Below are 20,903 nucleotides of genomic sequence, written 5' to 3'. Positions count from 1 at the left end.
CCGACCTCACTAATGCTCTTGTGGCTGAATGGAAGCAAATCCAACATGTTCCAACATTTCATGAATACATAAAGGTATGGAAAATGTTCGCAATATGTTCCAACATCTAGTGGAAAGCCTTCCCAGAAGAGCGGAGGCTGTTATCGCAGCAAAGGGGGGACCAACTCCATATTATTGCCCATGATTTTCGAATGAGATGTTCGACAAGCACATGTGGGTGTGATGTTTCGATGTCCACATACTTTTGGCCATGTAGTATATCTGTACCAAGTTTGAATTAGAACCCTTTAGCCATGTACAAGTTTCGACTTATTACAGACTTTGACCTCTTGACTCCAAATCAATCAGTTAATCTTTACATCATTGTACATATACAGTAGTATCATATACAGTAGTAAGGTGGGAATTCCTTGCAGAGAGTACCCTTTGCTTCTGATTAGTTTATGTTAAAATTGTTGAATCTGGTGCTTGTGGAGCTGAATTTCCTTGGTGTTGTACTTCATTCTTCCATCTAGAGTCAAGACCACAAGATCACTTTATAAACGTATTGGTCAAGAAACATCATAATCAGAGCGACATGAAAGTAAACAATGATGTATTGCCAAAAATACAAATCCAGATAATGAACTGAACAGGCAGAATTGAAACCAATCTTGCAGTCTAGAATCGTACATTGTAAAACTACTCTTGAAACCAATTATTTCTGGAATTATTGGTACCTTCTGGTAGTACAAGAAGGCACATTTCAAATGAAATTAGAAAGCATCTGAAAATGCAAAGGCCATCCATTCCGTTTGTATTCAGACGTCTTCTTTGGTATGCTCAAAATAACGAAAAGAGTAAAAAAAAAAATACATAAAATAAATTGATGATTGATGTAGCCTTGACCTTTGAGCTTTAGATCTAAAAAATAATCAGCTTCTAGCTTTTGATTGATTAACCTATTCTGTGACCTAATATGCAAATTCTTAAAATTTAAGGTCTATTCCATGAAAATTGATGATTTTATGCAACCTTGACCTTTTGATATATAAAAACAATCAGCTTGTAGCTTTTGATTGGTGAACCAATTCAGTCACCCAATATGCAAATTCTTAAAATTTCAGGTCAATCAGGTGAAAATTGGCGATTTTATGCAACCTTGACCTTCGACCTTATAATGTAAAAAAAATAATTTAAAAAAATCACCTTCTAGCTTTTGATTGGTGAACCAATTCAGTGATCCAATATGCAAACTCTTAAAATTTCAGGTCAATTTGATGAAAATTGTTGATTTTTGGTGATGCTTGGTTCACCAATCACCAACCTTTTGTTCACCAACCAGTTCACTAATATTTCGACCAAATTATTAATTTGTCTTCTCCATATTATCATAATAAAGCTTTGGTGAAATTTGATGGCAATAGCTCAAATGGTAAAAAAAGGTTATGGCCCGGCCAGACAGACACACAGGCAGAAACAGACACTCAAGTGATTACAAAAGCCCATCTCCTGCTGCACAGGGCACGGACTAATTAGAGAGTTTGGATTACATTACCACAACTGCTGCTGAAGGGAAGGTCTGTTAATTTAAGCACACTAATATTGTTTAGCCAGCATCATCTACCAATGCTTTGTATTTCAACTTTGAGTTATACTTTAGTTAAGGTGTAGATATATCACAGGCATGGCATCGGTATCACAATTGCCAGTGAGTTGATAATTTGGAAGTTGAGTTGAGAAGCTTGACACACTTATGTGCACCCTGGGGATGTTTGTCACTTTGAATGGAGATGCAAACGTCTCTCTTGCTCTCTCTCTCTCTCTCTCTCTCTCTTAGAGACCAGGCATAAATAAATCTTGGAGAGATAGAGGGTGATTCGAGCAACTGAAGAGAATGAGTAGATTAGATACCAGTTTGGTAAAGCAAGATTTGAGGACCTGAATGCTGGTTTCACCATAACTTTTTGTCGTGGAAATGTCTAGGCTAGCAAAATGTAAATTTTCTCATCAAAAAAAAATAGTTGAAAAGATTTGAGAGATGGGAGACAGAGAAAGTGAGAGATGGGTTGAAGACCAAGGCTTTAAAAGGAAAGGTGTAGTTTGCACTCGCTATTTTGCCCCATATGGTGTCTATTTTGGTTCTCGTGCTTGTAAGAGGTGGAAATAAGAGTCGCACATGCCAGAGCCTTTGTCAGATGCCAGCAAACCTTGGAAACAGATTCAAAAGTTCTCTTTTCAAGTGAGATTGATGCTTCGCCTTCCTGGTGACATATACACACTTACCAGAAGTTTGCAGGGCAGACTAGTCATTAGAAAATATTTTTACAGCTGACGTCGTACTGACATGTCTTTGCTTGTTTCCCATTTTGTTAGGCACTTGGTGAAGAGGTTGAAAGAAACATTATACCTGACAGCTGTTGTGCCTATGGTTGCAATAACCCACAGAACTAAAACGTTAAACTTCCGTTCAATGTGGATATTGAGTGTGGAAATAGATGGATTGCAGCAATAAAATGATGGAAAAGAAAACCAACCACAAACATTTTTTAGTTTATTGGAAATGATCTATCTCAGGTTGTTAAACCCATGTCGGCTCCACGGCCATCCCAAGCTATAAGTATATTTTGTAGATCTTTTGTCTATTTATATATCGATATCTCTTTGTTGCATTGTTACCTCCCACATCCTTTGTGCCAGTCTTTCTTCATAACCTTTTTCATACTATTGGGCATTTTAAAATATTTTTTATACTATTGTGTGCATCCCAGTCAATCTCACCATTCTCCCTCTTTTGTAAAGTTGCATCCCTAAAACTGTTCCACTATGTTCCGCAACAGGTCAAGGCATTCTCAAGTAAACACCACTCCCCCCCTCTACCCATTCCCCACCAATCACCCTCATTCATCCCAAACACCCATGTCAACTCACCAATCATACACCTTCAATATAAGTTCATAGATGATCAAATATCTGAGATATCAGACATATGCCACAAATACCAATGGATAACATAGTATATACTGACATATTGTCGTGTCCACCGGGATTAACACCCCTGGGTGACGGATGGCCGACCAAGCTTTAACTCCGAGGCATTTGCCCAACTATGGCAGTAGTGACACGCACGGGAGTAGTGGAGGGTGACAAGGCTTACCTGAATGGGCGGATGCGACACTGGTTTTCCGAACCACAAACAAATAAACGGACAAGACAAGGAATTTAAAATGTAACAAATAATGATTTAATGAAAGTAATGCCAGGATAACATAGAATGTGCGGTAACTAAAATTCCTATATTGAGGATCCTCCACTAAGACACAATTACACACAAGTGGATGATAAAATAACGAAAGTACAAATGTGTGTAATGTTAGCTTGGCCTCAGCTCTGGTCTCCTTGACCGTCCGGGATACGTCAAAGGTCCGACGTCCCTGCACAGGAAAACACGCGTTGGCGCGAAGTCGCATTCACCACCAGCCACCAACGCAAAGCAAACAGGCCTGAGCTCCTCCCACGTCCTTCTCGCTCAGCTGCACCGAGTTCCGACCATTCCAAACTTCCGAGGTGCACTCTGCGTGAAACGCAGCAGTCACGAGCCAAAATCAAGGAGAGGAAAGAGAAGGATGCGTCCGCTCCAACGAAGGCCAGGACAGAAGAGAGTAAATATGCGTCCACCTGCAATCAAACCCAATGCAAGAGAGTAAATGTGACTGCATGTTATGAAACCCCGAACCAAGAGAGGGAAAATGGTGGTGCTCTGCCTTTTTGCTCCTTGTGCTGGAACGTTCTCTCTGACATCAAGCGCTTTCAAACCACCGAGCATCACCCACTCACCCCATCGTTTCTTAACCAATCGTCCTTCGGGGCGTGGCCTCATGGCCCTCTTTGCACCCATCGAGACGATTCGCTGGGTGGTGTTGTAGTGGTCGAATGTCCGGATCCGGTCAGCAGTTGTGTGGTTTATTTAATTGTAGGTGCTGATTGCATGGCTGGTGTTGTAAGTGTTATAAGAAACAAAGGGAAAACCACAGAGGCAACTACACATAGGGAATCTACCCTTATACTCTAACTAATTATAATATCTCCACTCCTCGCATGGAAAGAAATATACACTTACGCAACATCCGGCCCACTGAACTATAACACTACGTGGAACGGACGGTGCCCGTGATCCGCTGAAGCCACCGACATGTATGGCGCCCCCTATCGTATGCACCCAGAAAAATGAATGCCCCCATAGCCTTTGTGGGTAGGTGTACGTTTTCCAAGATAAATTTTGCCATTATTTTCATCGCAAGAACGTACTAAAAATATTGAATCCATGATTATCAATGTTACACACATGACTAAAGATAGAACAAATTTGGTTTTATTTTGGCCTGCACATCTGGAGAAAAAAAACAACCATTTTCATGACAGTCCGTGTCCATTACCAGCTTGTCTCGAGCGTTCATTCTTGTGTAGTACATGTTCAGTGCTATTGGGCATTCAACAGATGTAATAGTGTTCAGTATTTTAATTCTTTGACAGATGTTTCTATTTTATTAGATGGAATTTGATACCTTATTGTTTTATCTTTTATTATTTAACATTTATGCCTTGGACTATTTGGGCATGTACGGTTGTGACAATGTCTATTTCAAAATTTGTCATCTTAGGGATAACCGTTTTGTACGTTTTGGGGAGCTGATAAATTATCTATCTATTGCTTATATTTTGCAGGTTTTATTGAATTTGAATCAATATATTTTTAATGTTTTTTTTAATGATTTTATGTTAGCACATATTACTTGACATGTTACTATTACAATTTCCATTTGTAATATACTTCCCACTATACTACCAAGGCAGATAAATACACATGACAACAAACATTCATTTACACAAGACACAATCAAATCATACCCACAAGACAATGTGCATGCATGTCATACCAAACATTTTACAGAAAACACATATCAAATCTGCATCAGACACATGTACATCAATACAAGTAGGGATGTAATTTTTGCTTGACTTGTCTTTGTCTTTGTATGAATTTCATGGTAAACTTTATTGAAATTCAGCAATAAGAAACATGACTTCATTTATTAAATATACACTATGCACTTATATCAATCATTTGAAATGCATGTTGCTGTATGACAATTCTTATATATTGATATTACTGGTACATTATAAAAAAGTGTGACCATTGTAACCTTGCCTTTGTTGTGTGCTGTTCATTTGTATCATCTTCTCACATGAATTTAAACTTTGATTATGACAAATGTACTACTAAGCTGTTAATACAAACATTCTGATATTAATATTTCAGTGAAATTACATCATGAAACGTAAATACATCGGTTTTGAAGTATTCTCATTTTCCGAGTATGGTTAATGATGCAACCCTCATCCCTGCTGGTCTTGGTATCCTGACATATACCCTAACTTAAGCGTTTTGTTGTCATTGTTTTTTTTTTTAATACTGTAATGTACACTGTACTTGCACAAAATACAAGGCAAAACATGGCTATCAAGGTCGAGTTTAGGTAATTTTGTGGCATACTGTCCATAATTCACACACAAAGCAAATTACAATAAACATGTCAAAAAAAATTAAAGGAAGTGTAGCACAACAAAGCGCTTAAATTGCATCATATACTTCATACATGTACACATACATAGATATAATAGTGAGTAAACATGCATAAATGTCCATGATAGGTACATGAACATTTTCTGTACAGTGTATACAGTAACAAATATGTTGCATTTCAGAAATGAGCTGATGAGAGTGAGGCAAGAACTTTCAACTGTAGTTATACAAATACAACAAACAAATGTGCAATTATGAAAGAAATCTCTATATAAATCTTGCAAGATGTGTACGTCGTTCAATCACAGCGATACAAAAGCAATACGCTTTTTGCGTGACTAAATCCCATAATGCATTGCGATCCCGTGGCTTCATGTAAAACTCACTGCCTATGGGCCTTTTGTGTGTGTGTTCGCAGACTGTCCGTTCCACGTAGTGTTATAGTTCAGTGATCCGGCCCTACTAAGTTACAGGAAGGTTTCTTCTTCTTCACAACATACGGAGCACACTACCCTATACAATCTAGCTGGACTAAGGTATTCCATTGCCTACCCCCATTAACGTAACAATATTTTTGACAATATAAGAGATGACAATATAAGAGATCAATATAAGAGATGACTATATAAGAGAGCTGTTGGTCTGTGTGTCTGTCTGCCACCATTTTTCTCAGAGATGGCTGAACGGATCTTCCTCAAACTTTCAGAGGTTCATCAGTGAGTGCCTGGGAGTGGTGTAGGCAATAAAAAAATAAAAAATAAAACATTGAAAAAAAACAAAGTTAGTTTTTTTTTGAGTTTAAAAAAGATAATAGCTCGATAGTGCTGAAGCCTTTTAAAATTAATGACAGTTATATACAAGTACACATTCGCATACATAAATACAAAACAATCACCAGACATTTGAATACAAATAAATCAAACAATTCCGGAAGTGTACAAAGTTGGTAGGACTTTGGGGCTTCTCCTTCTTTCTGATCGGCATCACACTTAACTCAGAAACGTGATGAACGGCACTTTTTTTTTTCTTTTTTTTTGTATACAAGATCGAGGCTCGTGAAAGAGCGAACATTAATCACACAGAAAGACAAACCGACACATAAAACATATAACATCGGGAGCGGTAGACAAGATGGGGAGAGAGGGGGAAGGACACAAACACAACATTTGAGAGCAGGGACCGAGAGACATGGAGACATCGAGAGATCTGAGAGAGGGCGAGGGCTTTGGGGGGGGGGGCAAGGGAAGGGGGCGGTGGGAGAGGTATAAAACATATGGACACTGCCAGGACTTCCAGGAAAGAAGTTGGAATTTCAAACAAGGTGGATCTGGGGTGAATTAGCGGGGGTAGAAAAGATCAAGGTTTTGGATGGGGGAAGATAAGAGATGGTGGTGAACAGCTGTTTTAAAGACCTGGAGGGAGGAGTGGGATTGAAGGGAGTGAGGGAGTTTGTTCCAGAGGCGGGAGAAAAGAGGAATGAAAGAGTGAAGGTGAGCAGAGAGCCGAGATTTCGGCAGTTTAACCATCAGAGGGTTGCTGGCAGATCTTGTGCGACCTGTAGGAATATTTGGGGGACAGAGCACAGAGAGAGCTGGGGGTGAAAGGCCGGGGAGGAGTCGGTAGAAGACAGAAAGACCACCTACCTGCCTGCGGTGAGTGAGTGAAAGGCCCTCAGAGATAGCTTCATCGCGGGAGATTCCAATAATTCTGAAAGCTTTGGTTTCAACAGCGTGAAGCCGAGCTAGGTGTGAGGCAGGAGCACCGGCCCATAGGGGAGAACAGTATTCCATTGAGCTGCGGATGAAAGCCTTGTATATGGTGAGGAGCTCAGGTGTGCCGAGGAAGGACTTCGCACGACGGAGGATGCCCAGTCGGCGACTGGCTTTGGAGGTCAGCTTGGAAATGTGGTTTTCCCAAGAAAGATCATGGCAGATAGTGAGACCCAAAAGCTTGAGCGACAGAACTTCTTGGAGAGGATTGTTGAGAAAGTAGATGGGAGGGTTGTCCAGTCGATCTTTTCGGAGAGACATAGTAAGAGTGTGAGATTTGTCAGGATTGAAAGACATGTTCCACTTGTTTGACCAGTCTGTGATTTTGTCCAAGTCTTCAGAGAGTGAGGAGGCTGCAGACTGCCGATCTGAGGGAAGAGGCATGGAGCGGCAGAGAGTGGAGTCATCAGCAAAGAGATAGAGAGGATTTTCAAGAGAGTCAGAGAGATCATTGCTGAAGACCAGAAAAAGCACGGGGCCCAGAACACTGCCTTGGGGAACTCCAGCCTGAACAGGAAGAGGAGATGAGAGAAACCCATTCAGGGCCACACGTTGATGACGACTAGAGAGGAAGTCCGCCAGCCATGCGTGGATATTTCCATGGATACCAAAGGAGGAGAGTTTGGTGAGCAGAGCGGGGTGCCAGACCGTGTCGAAGGCACGTGATATGTCGAGGGAGACAGCTCTAATTTCCTGTTTGGCATTGAGGACCTCCATCCATTGTTGATACAGCAGAAGCAGCATGTCCAGAGTAGAGTGACCTGGTCTGAAACCAAATTGATGATCAGAGATCAAGCCATTGGAGAAGAGGAAAGATTTCATATCCGAAGCAATGATGGATTCCATGACTTTGCTGATAATTGGGAGAAGGCTGATTGGTCTGTAGTTGCTAGGATCTGTTTTTGCACCTTTTTTGTGCATAGCGGTGATGTTGGCTGATTTCCAAGCAGATGGCAGTTGACCTTGAGCAAAAGAGAGGGTGAAGAGAACAGAGAGAGGGTGAGATAGAGCGGCAGAGCAGGATTTTAGGACCCGTGGGCTGATGCCGTCGGGTCCAGTTGCAGAATCAGAGTCGAGGGTTGACAGAAACTTTTCCACCTTGTCAGGAGGAAAGGACACGGAGTCCAGGAGCAGCAGGGTACGACTGGGTATGGTGGGTACAGAGAGGGATGGGTTTGGGACACAAGATTTAGAGGCAAACACAGAGTTGAGGCATTCAGCTTTTTCACGTGCGGAGTCAGCTGTGTAGCCGTTTGAGGTAAGGGAGGGGATGGAGGGGGAACAAACACCAGAAACGGATTTGACCAGACGCCACCAGGATTTGGAAGAGGGAGACAGATAAGAGAGTTCGGTCTTGAGAACGGAGAGATATTGTTTCCTAGCTCTCCTGAGGGTGGACACACACTTGTTTCGGGCTTTGTGAAAGGAAATGAGATTTCCTTCCGTTGGATTTGCTTTCCAGGAGACGAAGGCAAGTTGTTTCTGGGCAACAGCCTCACCACAAGATTCCGTGTACCATGGACGGGAGGAAGGGTATGACAACTGAAGACGAGATGGGATAAATCTGTGCATGAGAGAGAGTAATTTACTTTGGAAGAATTCCCAGGATGAGTTGATGTCAGAGGTGGTAGAGATGGGAGACCAGTCCAGATGATTGATAGCTGCTTGAAGACCGTGCCAGTTGGCCTGAGCGAAATGCCAGACTCGTCGACGCTGAGCAGGCTCCCTGAGGATGGTCAGAGAGATGTCCACTTTAACAAGGACATGATCAGATGATCCGATTGGAGCAGAAGAAGAGCAGCAGACATTTTCAGGGAAGTTAGTCATAACCAAGTCCAGAAGAGAAGATGTTCCGTTGATTGAGATCCGGGTCGGGAAATTGACAGATTGTGTCAGTCCCAGTGAGTCGCAGAAGTCCTTTGCTGAGGAGCCATGGCTGGTGAGAGAGGTACCCACACCCAGCCAACTGGCATGATGACAGTTGAAATCACCACATATGAGGAAGAGAGAGTTGGGATGAGTAGATAGAAGTTGGTCTATATTATCAGACAGCGAGATGTAGATGGAGTCATCACTGTTTGGTGGACGGTACAACACACATATGAACAAGAGGTGGGAGCGAAGGGGAAGCCGTAGCCAGAGGTATTCCTGGGGGTGAGGTGGAGAGAGTGCAGTGCAGGGCGAGTGAGGAAGAGAGTTTTTGATAAAGATAGCAACCCCACCTCCAGGACGAGGCTCAGGTCTATCATACCGGAGAAGGGAGTAGCCCGGGAGAGATACTAAGGAATCAGAGACATCATAAAGGAGGAAAGTTTCTGTTAAGCAGATCACGTCTGGTTTGACAGAAGCAACCTGTATGGAGAGATCAGTTAAGTTTGAACGAAGGCCCCGGATGTTTGAGGTCCATACCGTTAATGAAGAGGAAGGGGGAGCATCAGATACAGAACAGGGGGGAGGAGGGGTAGGGTAAGATGTGGAAGAGGTGGAAGAGGTAGGGAGAGCTGTTGAAGGTGTGTCAGAGATTTCAGAATAGCTTGGAGAAAGGGCAGGATGGGGCGGACAAAAGGTTTGATGGTGATTGGGTGAGGCACAATGAGGTGTTATTTGAGGAGGGGGAAGAGCGAGGCAGAAGGTTGGGGAAGATGGAGGTGAGAGTTGGAAGGGGGAAGAAGTGGGGAGGACGCTTTGAGGAGGGGGAGTGAGAGGGGGGAAATTGAGAAGCAATGAGGGTGGGGAGATTTGAAGGGGAGGGGTGAGGGAGGAGTCTAGGAGGGGAGGGGCGAGGGGCGTCTTGGCGGGGAGGAGTGAGGGGGTAGTTTAGGAGGGAGGGGGCAAGGGGGGAGATTTGAAAGGGATGGGTGATGGGGAAGATTTGGAGGGGAGGGGGTGATGGGGAAGATTTGGAGGGGAGGGGTTATGGGGAAGATTTGGAGGGGAGGGGTGAGATTGGATTTTAGAAAGTGTACGATTTATGGGAAACGAACATTTATTGCAAAATGAGTTTCTTGTGACCTTCGAGTTAAAAATACGTTTTAGGACGCTGGATGGAGGATGGAGTGCAGGAGAGTTTAGGGAATGTAGAAAAAAGACACTATAGGAGATGGATATTTTTTTTGGGATGAATTGATTTGGTAAGCAAGTCGAAAGCAGCCTTTTAAAGAAGAAGAAGAAAAAGGTGTTATAAAATATGACGGAATACATAACTTGAGGGGAAAGTGTAAACATTGAAGGTTAATAACAGTGAAAACTATCTGGGGAAATGGGGCAGAAACACGTGGTCGAAGAACGAACGAACGAATAAGAATGAATAAACGAATGAGAACAGAGAAGGAAATGTTTTTTTTTTGTTTTTTTTTGAGTTGAGATTTACACAAGGAAGTAGGCTATGGGTGAAAAGACTGGGAATACAGAGAACGAAAGTTATTGGATCACAAACGACGGACCGCTGAGAGAAAAACAAAGCCTCAAGGTTGTACAGTGTACACTGTACAAGGCCTCAAGACACGACACGAATTAACACGATTTTCAATACAGGTATGAAAGATTTGCACCGAAAAATCTTCGTCGGGACACAATATACGTACAACACCATAAATAAATACAGTTTTAACGAAAATACAAATGGGAACAATCACTTAACTTCGATTTCAAATCGTTCGCGACGCGGCAAAGGCCTTGCTCGCGACACGGCAAACAGACGATCAATTTATGAAAGATAAACACCGAGAAACAACCAAAGTTGCACACAATAACTTCACACACCGAAAGATAAATACAGTTTCGACAAAATACAATTGTGAACAGACTTAACTTCGAAAAACGTGGAGACCGTGTGGAGCTTCGAAAATCCCTCCCACCGTCTCCGAGATCTGTTATTTCACCAGAAATAACTCGCTAGCAATGAAGGCTGCATACCAGATGATAAAATAAACAAATATTGGAAGGGGATAAATGGCATGCATGATGATATATTTTGCAATTACTTCCACTCATAAAGGAAAACAAGTAAATCACTTATAAACATATAATCAATATTAAGCATAAGGAGAATCTTAAAGGGTGAGGGAATGGGAGGAAAGTGTATGGGAGGGGGAAAGAAAGGGTAGCCAGAATGTGAGAGAGGGGTAAGGAATACAGGAAAAAGGACTGTATGGAAACAAGCATTCTGAGTATTGCGCTGCAATACATGTCCCCTACCAAAGTTCAAAGTGCCATAACTTTGTCAAAAACGATCGAATATGCAAATTTATGCACGGTTGATGCTGGTTTTCAAACTTGATCTGAGGTATGCTGAGACACGTGCGTCACGCCTCGCCTCGTTGATAAGCCCGCAAGGTCGCTCCGTGGAGCAGCCTGCACTAATCACAGTGTGAATTAAATAATTACCAACTCATAGTTTGAGGTACCAGCGATTCAAGAGATATCCATTTTTTTGATATTTTCGTTTAATTAACGATATCTGCCAAACCATGTGCCCTATCGCAAATTCCCAAAGGACATTTTAGTAGACTGACATGCTGACCAGATCTGTGAAGTTTCCCCTCGATTGGATAAAAAATGAGGGAGGAGCTCGGTTTTAAAGGTTCATGCTTAAAAACGTCAACTCTGAAACCATGTGACGCATGATGTCATGCTCACTAACTTTTTTGTTCATCATGGGTATGCGATTCTGCCTGCAAAGTTCGGCCTCGATCTGTTCAGCCGTTGCAGAGAAAAAGGGGGTTTTGTTTTCACGAAAAACAATATGGCGGCCTAACCACGTGACATGTGACGTCATAATTACCATTAAAATATTCCCAAAGTTCAAAGTGCCATAACTTTGTCAAAAATGATCGAAACGTCATGAAGTTCGAACTTGATCTGTAACTTATCATGAGGAAACCATGTGCCAAGTCTGAAATCATTAGCTTTAAGAGTTTAGAAAAAAGTCCGGAAAGCTGTTCTTTGCGTGACGGACTGACGGGCGGAGGGACGGAGTGCAAACCTATAGTCCCCTCCGGTGTACACCGGTAGGGGACTAATAAATGAACTACTAACTTCGAATCCGGTGTGTGGGTGTATCTAAGCATAAGGAAGAACGCTATTGAAAATTGGGTCGCCACGTCAAAATCCAAGATGGCCGCCACCATATATGTCTGAACCTTGTGAGCGGAATATCTTGAAAAACAAGCATTCTGAGTATTGCGCTGCAATACGTGTCCCCTACCAAAGTTCAAAGTGCCATAACTTTGTCAAAAATGATCGAATATGCAAATTTATGCACGGTTGATGCTGGTTTTCAAACTTGATCTGAGGTATGCTGAGACACGTGTGTCATGCCTGGCCTCATTCATAAGCCCGCAAGATCGCTCCGTGGAGCGGCCTGCACGTATTGCACTGTGTGAATAATATAAATTACTAGTACCGACTGCAAAGCCGCAATGAGCCGGCGAAGCCAAAGCCTCTTGCCACTATTTTACCCATTACTATGGCATCAGTAGGTTAGGTAGTTGGGAGTAGGTAGGTGTAGTAGGTACCGTACCTGGTAAGACTTGGTAAAAGAGAAGAGCAGACAGTCCTCCCCAATACCTGCATACAATAAATGTCACAAGAAGCTTAAGGAAGTAACTATACGATGTGCTAGCTTAAGGCCTATTTTAAGAAATTTTAACTGGGCTTAACATACGTTTTCACAGTATGTGTGTAGTCTTCTAACTTCAGTCGCTGTCAGGGCTGGTTCTCTCCGGGCACTGCAGCTTCCTCCAACAGAAGAAGTTAGCTTGCAGTGATTAATTCGGTGAATTCCGTCTCAACTTTGGATATTTCCGGCCGTGAAAAACTATCCGTATTTCTAAACTAAATATGTAAACCGCTTATACCGTATTTCTGGCCGTGAAAAACTATCCCCGACGGCCACGAGATTTCTAAAAAATAATTCTTCGTCAATTTTAGAATATTTGACGCCATTTTCACCCTCCGAAACGCGTAATAAGCTTTTGAGAAATATTTTTTCAAATGCTCGAATCTCATTGGTTCTGGTGTTTGGTGACGATTTTCGTTGAAGATAACGAGGTTGGTCTTAACGTATTTTAATTACAAATTAGAGGTTCATTCGATTGCGAATCAAAGAACGACAGGTGAAACAAACTCCTATTGAACTCCTTCGCAATTTTTTTATGCAAACTTCCGCATCCGGTCGATGGCGGCCTCCATTGCGTGATTTGGTTTTAGAAATATTTTTCAAATGCTCGACTCTCATTGGGTCCGTTGTTTGGTGACGCGTTTCGTTGAAGATAACCAGGCCCGTGCGGGCCGATGTTGGTCTTAAATTATTTTATTAATACTGTTGCGGAAATGAGGATTGTGTTTTTTTGATTGTGTTGTATTGTATTGTAAATGGTTATGAATTATTGTTTAGTCTGAGCCCTCCTTGCTCCAGTGTGTATAAAGGTCAAAGGGCGTTCCGGTAGTTAATTCCATAAAGCATACATTGAAGGACACTATAATATCCCTGTTCAGTAGTTTATTTCCTTATTCTGTGTGTTAGGGTAAGGCTGTGTCTCCCATTAATTTAAATACTCCATTGCACCAAGTGAAATAGATTCCCTTCATTCTTCATTCCCATTCCCAAAAACCTCCATTTCCCCTTTCGTCATGGCCAAGCCAGTTTGTTACAGCTGTGGGTTGTTTTCGCCTCCAAAACCACCATTGAACATGTGCTTGGGTCGGGGAAGAAAGGCGTGCCCGCCCGTCGTCATCAAGGGCGGAGCCAGAGGGTCGCGCGACCAACCAGGGCCGAGGTGAGCACACCAATGGGCGTGTCCTGAAGGCCGGCGGCTTAATCGCCGGAGGCGCTACAAAGGCGCGCGCGCGCAAGAAGTTGGAGAGAGCTGAGTTGTGTGGTTTTGGTCAGAGCGGGGGTTGGTCGTCAGTGGTGGTCAGTGGTTGCGTTGAGTTGTCGGTGGTGAGGAGTGATTGGACAAAGCGTATAGAGAAAGAGGTGAGGAATAATACGGCTAGGTTACAGGGGGGCATAGAGGGTCTGACGAAGGGAGTAGAACAGCTGACAGTGGGACAAAAGGAACTAGCCGACCAAGTGGAAAAGAACACTGCAATAATCGGGGGGTTAAAAGCGACACAAAAAGACATTAAAAATGAATTAATAGCGACAAAGAAGGAATGTCAGATGGTACATGAGGAGTTGACGAAGAAGTTTGCAGGTGGCAGAAGAGGTGCGACGACGAGGTACCGAGGTGAGTGGCGATATACGAGGAAATGTATATGATGTGAGGGGAGCTTCAGTCGGCTTGGGGGTTGATTTAGACCCGGGTGTTCGTGAGGGACCAATAGTGAGGTGTATGACTGGTTCGGAGTGTGTGGAAAGAGGAGGTGTGCAAGGAGGTCTGGCTATGGGGAGTGAGGAGGGTGCTGGTGAGCAAGGATGTGCAGGTATGGAGTGGGTAGCGGGTTGCGGAAGGGCGACCCAGGCATCGACACCAAGAGGGGTAGTGTTTGGAGGGACGGGGGACGCGCGGGAGCCCCCTGGGAATAGCGCACTGTGGGAGCCCGAACGGTTTGGTCCCGCGTTGATCCCGCCAGGAGTGACGCGCGGGGTCCGGCCTTCGGGCGCCCACAAGGTACCACTCGCGCCGTATGACGGCAAGAGTGATCTGAGGGCGTACCTGGCGCAGTTTGAGTACGTGTGCCGAGGCAATGGTTGGAGTCCGGACGAAGGTGGAGTACACCTGGTAGGGGCGCTGCGCAGTGCGGCAGCGGAGGTGCTGACAGCTTTACCACCGGGTGCTCTCACCCTGTCAGCTCTCCGTGCGGCTTTAATTAACCGTTTCGGTATCGAGCAGCAAAGCGAGCTTGTTAAAGCTCAACTTGCGCAGCGTAAACGCAAGCCCCAGGAGACCATCGGGGAACTTGCTCACGATATTCGCCGCGCGGTAGGAATTGCACACGCGGACATGGCAGCGAGTTCCCAGGAAAGCCTGGCGCTGGATCACTTTATTCAGGCCCTTCCGGATCTGGAGCTCCGACAACAGCTCGCCATGTGGCGCCCGCAGACCATGAGTCAGGCGGCCGACGCTGCAGCCCGTTGGGAAGCAGCGAGGCCCCTGGCCCGGGGAGGCGAGCGCCACGCAGTGGCGGTGCGTCAGGTAGGGCCCGTGATGGGGGTCGCGGCCCCCGACGGGGGCCCTGACCTGGAGAGCATGGTTCGGAGGCTGGTGGATCAGCGTCTAGCGGGACCTGGACCATGGCAGGAGGCTCCAGTGGTGGCACCCGGTAGTCCCCGACAGAGTACCCCAATTCGGCCATACAGGGGGGGAAATCTGGAATACCGGAGGCAAGCACCTTACCAGGTGAGGTGCTATAATTGTGCTCGGATGGGTCACCGTGCGTGGGAGTGTCGAGCTCCGTGCCGGGACGTTCCCCGTCCGCCGATGCCCTCAACTCCGCCCAGTATTGATCGGCCTAGCCGACCACAGACACCCCCCCACCAGGGCCAGGGAAACTAGAACGTGCCGGGCATGCAGGGCGGTGTTCGGCAGTAGGGGATGGAGAGAAGCCCTCGTTGACGTGACAGGTCATTCATTGTGGCCAAATTGGAGCAGGTAGTTTGACAATTCGGTGCAAAATTGCCGGCGTGGGGGTAGATGCCGTGGTGGACACGGGAGCCAGCGCCACGATCATCAGCCCCGTGATCCTTAATTCGAGTGCAGACGGCTGGGGTAAAATCCAGCGTCTGGAAAATCATAGTTTGCAGTTGGCTACCGGGGCAACGGCCCCGATCATAGGGCGTGGTTTTGTGACCCTCAAGTTGGGATCGGTAAAGCAAGAGATAGAGGTTTGGGTGGCGGAGGTGTGCGACCCATGCTTAATAGGGTTGGATTTGTTGACTGCCAGCGGTTGTAAAATCGACTTGAGCCGGGGGATCCTGCGATGGGGAGTGGAAGAGCTACCATTGGAGGGGGTGAGCACGGCCGAGAGGGTGGAGCTGGAGGCTCCTGAGGCCGTGACCATCCCTCCGGGGGCCGAGGCCATAGTGCCGGCCCGATGGTCAGCTCGCCCGACATGGCAGGAGTCCTGCGGCCTGGTCGAACCGGTGGCAGCGCGATCCATACCTGGTTTAATCGTGGGCCGCACCCTTGTAAAAACGGACGGGCCGGTAGTGGCCGTCCGAGTAATTAATATTAGCACAGAACCACGCACTATAGTGAGGGGCACGAAGGTAGCCGGCTGCACCCCAGTTAGAGAAGTCGCGTCAGTGAGGGGTGGGAACATCCAGCCGAGCCGGCCCCAGGGGGAGCCTTCAATAACTTCTGGGAATTGGCCCGATCCCATTTGCGAGATGGTAAATCGGAGTAGCATAGAGTTGGGAGGTACCGAGAGGAAGGCCTTACACAAACTGGTTGGGTCCCATTTGGACCTCTTCTCCTTGTCCACCGAGGATATTGGACGTACGGGCCTGGTGAAACATCAGATCCACGCCGGTGAGGCCCGGCCTATTCGTCAGGCCGCCCGACGGCTCCCTTGGAGCAAGAGGGCAGAAGCTGACGAGCAGGTTGAAAAGATGCTCGACGCAGGCGTGATCGAGCCCTCGGGAAGTCCTTGGATGTCACCTGTTGTGCTGGTCAAAAAGAAAGATGGGACCACGCGGTTCTGCGTGGACTATCGCCAGCTAAACAACGTGACACTCAAGGACTCATATCCCCTGCCAAGAATTGATGACACCCTCGATGCCTTTGCGGGCTCAAATTGGTTCACAACTTTGGACCTTAAGAGTGGGTATTGGCAGGTGGAGATGGATCAGACAGGGAAGGAGAAAACGGCATTTTCCACAGGTAAGGGGCTGTATCAGTTCACTGTGATGCCGTTTGGTTTGTGTAACGCCCCCGCCACCTTTGAGAGATTGATGGAACATGTACTAGGCGGCATGCCATGGCAATCATGCCTGGTATACCTGGATGATGTCCTAGTACATGACAGGACCTTCCCCCAGGCGGTAGCTAATTTGGACCAGGTGTTCGGGTGCCTCAGACAGGCAGGGTTGAAGCTGAACCCGAGTAAGTGCACTTTGTTTGCAAGAGAGGTGGCCTATCTAGGTCACGTTATCGGCCGCGAGGGGGTAAAAATGGACCCAGACAAAATTAAAGCGGTAGAGGAATGGCCCGCACCACGTACCATCAAGGAGGTGCGGGGATTTTTGGGACTCTGCTCCTACTACCGGCGCTTTGTGGCGAAATTTGCGGAGTTGGCCCGTCCCCTCCACCGGCTTACGGAGAAGGGGACGCAATTTAATTGGACACGGGAGTGCCACGAGGCCTTCCAAAAATTGAAGGGGTGTCTAACATCCGCACCCCTTCTAGCTTACCCCACTAGTAACGGGACATTTACCCTGGACACGGATGCGAGCCAGGAAGGATTGGGCGCAGTTTTGTCTCAGACACAGGAGGGCGTGGAGAGAGTGATTTGTTACTATAGTCGGGCCTTAAGTAGGCCCGAGCGAAATTATTGTGTCACTCGCAAAGAGTTATTGGCTATGCTGGCTGCCATGAACCATTTCCACCCGTACCTGTACGGGCGGAAATTTTCGGTTCGAACTGACCATTCCTCCCTGCAATGGCTCCTTTGGTTCAAGGAACCGGAGGGCCAAATTGCAAGGTGGTTGGAAAGGTTGCAGCAGTACGATTTCAATGTGACCCATAGGGCCGGGAAGGCCCATGGTAATGCGGACGCACTCTCGGCGTCCTTGTCTGGGGGAAAACTGCAAATTTTGTGCGAGACACGAGGAGAGGGAGCAATTGGGCGATTCTGCCCCGATTCTCGTCGTCCGGGCAACCCGGGTGAGGGCCAATTTTGCCACTAACCGCGGACGAGGAATTTGGAGAGTTGGCTTGGAGCACGGCCCAGCAGGAGGATCCTGTTCTGGGGCCCGTGTTCCAATGGGTCAAATTGGGGCAAAGACCAAAGGGGGAAGAGGTCACCCCCCTCGGGGCGCAAACAAAGGCGTATTGGGCTCAGTGGCAGACCCTGGAGTTGAAAGGCAACATCTTATATCGCAAGTGGGTGGAGGTTCCCTCTGAAAGAACTTCCTGGCTGGTGATAGTCCCCGACAAATTTAAGAACGTCATATTGCAACAGGTGCATGGTACCCGCTCCGGCGGCCATTTGGGCAGGACAAAGACAATATCTCGGGTCCGCCGGAGGTTCTATTGGGTGAATATGGGGCGCGACATACAGGACTGGTGTCGGAGATGCGAGGCCTGTTCTGCCAAAAAGGGACCAGCACGGAGGATGAGGGCCCCCCTTCAATTACACCAGGTGGGGGCCCCCCTTGAGCGGGTGGCTATGGATATTCTAGGACCGCTGCCCCGCACCCGCCAAGGTATTAAGTATATCCTCGTTGTAATGGACTATTTCACCAAGTGGCCGGAGGCCTATGCCCTCCCCAACCAAGAAGCCGGGGTGGTAGCACAGGCCTTCGTGGAAGGATTTGTCTGTCGGCACGGGATTCCACAGGAGCTGCACACCGATCAGGGACGAAATTTTGAGAGCCAATTATTAAAAGATGTGTGCAGACTCCTGTCAATTTGGAAAACCAGAACCACGCCCTTGCGGCCACAATCTGACGGGATGGTGGAAAGGTTCAATCGAACATTGATCCAACAACTGGCATTGTTCACCACCACCCGTCAGGATGACTGGGACGAACATCTCCCGTACCTGTTGATGGCCTACCGAACTAGCCAGCACGGGGCCACCGCATGCAGTCCAGCGTTGCTTATGTATGGGCGGGAGTTACGGGCTCCCGCCAACTTGCTATGCGGTCCCGTGCCAGACACCACGGATACACCGCCGAGGGAGGGTTACGCACGTCACCTGGATGAAGGCATGGAGCGCGTCCATGCCTTCGCCCGCCGCTAGCTCCATCTGGCGGGGGCCAAGATGAAGCGCAGGTACGACCACCGGAGCCAGGGGAGTCAGTACGTTCCGGGGATGAAGATTTGGTTCTTTAATCCCCGGAGGCGGAAGGGTAGGTGCCCAAAACTCACCTCCCCCTGGCAAGGCCCGGGAGTCGTCCTGTCGCAAGTCTGTGACGTGGTCGTTAAGATCAAAATGGGGCCACGGGCCCCCCCTCGGATCGTCCATGCCGACCGGATAAGACCTTATGCCGGCGAGCAGGCGCCCTCATGGATCGCCTCGGCTCTAGATGCCGAGGCAGGACCCAGTACCTCTTGCGACGGGGGCTCGTAGCGTCAGAGGACTGGGGGGATGGTAGTGGGAGATGCCCGATGTGATGGGATGGCAACTCTGTCATCCCTCACAGCGGGGGCAAAGGAGCACTAGATTTATGGGGTTTATGGCAGTGAAAACTAGCCCGGGAGGGTTAGGATATAATGATAGGGATCTAGAGAAGATGACCTTAGGTAACGTTAAGGTTAGTTAGTGACAATGATACCTGTAGTGGGGACGCAGGTAGATTAGAGTGGATGATAATGACGAGGGAGCGCAATAGTTGAAAGGGACGACTGGGAAGCGCAAGTTCCAGAGGGGAGTAGTTAGATGAGATGATGCCGTGTGTGTGAGGATCGAAAGTGTATTGAGCAGGGTATGAGTAAATGATTGTGAGTGTGAGTTGTATTGAGATTGCACAGGTGTGCAACTGAACAGGTGTATGGAGCAGTGTTTGAGTGAGTGATGGTGATGAGTATTGTGCTGACCAAATGGTCCAGGAAGGAAGGAGGGTGCAGGTGGCACCAGGTATGATTGCACAGGTGTGCAACAACAGGTGAATGGAGAATGGTTGTATGGAATAAATGGTATGGAATATATGGAGTATTGGAATGGATGGTAGTGGAGTGAGTATGGTGGAAATTGTGGAGTGGAGTGGATGGTGCGAAGGTGTGAATGGGGGAAGAGTGGACCCCCATCACGGATACCCGGGGCGGGTAGTGTAAGTGTTAGGTAGAGGGTATAGGTAAATTGTGGTTGGATATTGGCATCTGTGGTGCGGGTGGAAGAATGGTGATTGGATGGGTGCATTAGTGTTGTGGAAATGGCTGGGCGTGTAGCCTGTTAGTGTGTGTAGTTGGTTTGGGCACTCCACCACTGTGAGGATGTCGGCCAGGTGAGGCCGCAGGTGGGCTCTGGGAGCCGTTAGAGTTGTTGTGGATGGGGCCCGAGGATCCGGAGGACGGACCCGGGTAGCCCAGTGCCAGAGGGCACCGAGAGGGGTGACAGAGCCAGGAGGGGCCTTCCCCAGTTAGATAGGTTAGGGTGAGGAGCTAGGTAAGCTCGGGTGGCAACTACAGTGGTGGAGGTGTGCAGGTGGGTAGACCTGCTGGGAGAGCTGCACAACGCAGCCCAGAAATTGTGCAAGGGCACCGGGAGATGAATCGGGGGAGTGAGACCCCAAATTGAGAAGCACCACAGTTTGGTCAATGGGAATTTGGTTTTTAAAACCACATAGAGTAAGATTGCCAATGGATTGGCAGGGAAAGACCCCGGGTAGTGTAAAGTGTATTAAAGTCATTTAGAAAGTAGTTAGGATTGAAGTCTCCTCGCACCATCTGCATCCACTCACC

Source organism: Myxine glutinosa, chromosome 2 (genome assembly GCF_964187855.1).
Source record: "Myxine glutinosa chromosome 2, kmMyxGlut1.1, whole genome shotgun sequence".
In the NCBI taxonomy this organism is placed as follows: Eukaryota; Metazoa; Chordata; class Myxini; order Myxiniformes; family Myxinidae; genus Myxine; species Myxine glutinosa.
This window is presented reverse-complemented; position numbering follows the sequence as displayed.